This window comes from Muscardinus avellanarius (assembly GCF_963383645.1).
Source record: "Muscardinus avellanarius genome assembly, chromosome: 1".
Classification (NCBI taxonomy): domain Eukaryota; kingdom Metazoa; phylum Chordata; class Mammalia; order Rodentia; family Gliridae; genus Muscardinus; species Muscardinus avellanarius.
This window is the reverse complement of record NC_137786.1, coordinates 182,247,056-182,249,487: the sequence shown is the minus strand read 5'-3', so window position 1 is coordinate 182,249,487 and position 2,432 is coordinate 182,247,056.

The following is a 2,432-nucleotide window of genomic DNA, read 5'->3' as shown; positions in this document are numbered from 1 at the left end:
CTAAGTTATATAAAGTTATTGGGCCTGTATTGAGTGCTAATAAATGCAGTATTAATTGCTAATAATAAGTTTTCTTACTTAGGGAAAACAATAGTCTAAACTCTGGCATTATTCTAATTATCTGAATGTCACATGGTCTCTTGTTTTTGCCACCTTTAAGATTCTCTCCTTAGAAGCCAGGCATGGTGGCACACCCTTGTAATCCTAGCATTCGGGAGGCTGTGGTCCACAGACACCCTCAGCTACTTAGAGAGGCCCCTGCAATTTAGTGAGGCCCTGTTTCAAATTAAAAAGAATAAAAAATAGATCAGGGGATGCAGCTAAGAGGTCAAGTACCCCTATGTTCCATCCCCAGACTCGAAAAAAAAAAAAAAAAAAGATTCTCTCCTTGGCCTCTACACTAGTCAGTTTGACTCTTATGTAGCATGGTGAACCTTTTTTCTGATCTTATCTAAAATAGGTACTATGTTTCCTATACTTGTGTGTTGACCTCTTTTTCTATGTTTGATTAATTTTCTGATATTACTTCTTTAAAAAGATTGTTAATCTCTTTGGTTTCACCTTCTATTCCCTCTTCTATGCCTATTATTTTTAGGTTGCCTTTTTAAAAATTGGCCCATATATCTCCCATGTCCAATTTACACTGTCAAATTGTTTTTTCTAAATTATATAGGATACATTCATTTCTGGAGTTGTCATTTTGGAGTGGTCATTTTGGAGTGAGATTCTATTTCCCATGTGGTCTATTTTGCTGTTTATAGCTTAAATTGATGCCTCTGCTTCAATTATCTCATCTTTCACTGTCTTCCAAACTTTCTGATTACTGTTCTGTTATGGAAGCTCACTGCTTCTTTGCTATTCTTCCTTCTCATGATTTCAGGTTTCTTAAGTTTGTGTCTTTGTTGATTTTGATAGCTTTCTCTCAGTTTGTAGGTGTCAGCTTATATATACAAGAGCAAGTTGTCTTGTATTCAAAGGTAAAGGATGAGTGAGGAGGAAGGAGCAAGAGTAGTAGATGCAAGAATCGGGTAAAGTAGCAAATAGGATTGAGTACAATGAGATTTTGAGTGCAGTAAGGTAATATATAGTAGCGAATAGAGATAGTGAATATATAGGAGGATTCTAGTATCCACTGTAGAGTATTTAGGAATAATGATGTGAAGTGGATTTACTACAAGACAAAGAAAGGGGGGAAAGGGGGGACAGAGAGAAGATATGAAAGAGGGAAGAAGATTGTAAAAGAGTTTGGGGAAAGAGCTTTCAAATAATCACACACACATACAAAAAAACCACCAATAACAAAAGCAAAAACAACTCTACAAATATGTGAGTACAGAGCAGACTTGGCCTCTGTAGTCCTCCTGGGTCTGCTTGGATACTTTCAGCCATTTAAGGTATACTTTCTATATTAGATTTTCAAGTATGTTCCAAGCACTCTCATTTGCTCTGTAACCTACAACAATTATATTAGTATATAGCCCCATTTTTTTGGTCTCCTTCAACAATTGGGACCCTGGCCTGGTGTCCCTCTTTTTGTGCAGGTGCTGAGTGACACTGGTGCCTCTTCTAGTGCAAACTGAGAGCTCTCTACAGGGCCTGTTTCTGAGTCTCTTTCTCTGTTTATGCAGGCGGCAGGTATCACTGGGGCTGAATTCAGTGTAAGCACCAGTCTTCACATTTTCCACACACCCTGAGTCTGAGTCTCTCCCCACTTACATAGGTGGTGGGTGCTGCTAGGACCAGACCAGTGTATATGTGAGGATAAGCATCCTCCATACATCGAGCTGTGTTGGTCTGACTTCTCCCTGGTCACCATGACTGGGTGGCCTGTGTCTATCTCCAAACGCCCTACCAAGACACTGCACCCTTCAAACAGTGCGCCTCTTTGCCTGATTGTCCCTTGAGGATGTCTGCTGATCCATTTTTCTGCTATATTCAACAGCAGACTTCACCTCCACCTTCATCAGGGCAAAGTGCATGGTCTCAGACTCCTGAAATGTATTGTTTGCCAGGTGAGTCCCTGTGGCTATGATGATAGGTCTCCCATGGGACGGTTAGTTTACTTGAGGTGCTGTTGATCACCACTCTGGATCCCTGGAGGATTATTGGGGTCAGCCAATGCAGCCACAGGTTTTAGCTGGATGATTGGGAAGTTGGCTCTCTGTGGAGTATGAAAGGAGTGAGGTGCTGACTGCTTACAATTCCAATGAGCTGTAGCATGTTACTTCACTCAAGTGATCGGCTTCCTTTGGGGGTCTCTGGAGACCACAGTGCCAGCAGTCCAGGTGCAGTCAGGCAAGATGGCACCACCAGGCCCCTGCAGTCCTCTTTTCTGTCTTCTGGCTGTGTTTATTCTGCCTTTCAATATTTCGATGCTTTGTTCAATTTTTTGCTGCTTCTTCTCTTGTCAAGACACTGCCTTCATGGCAATA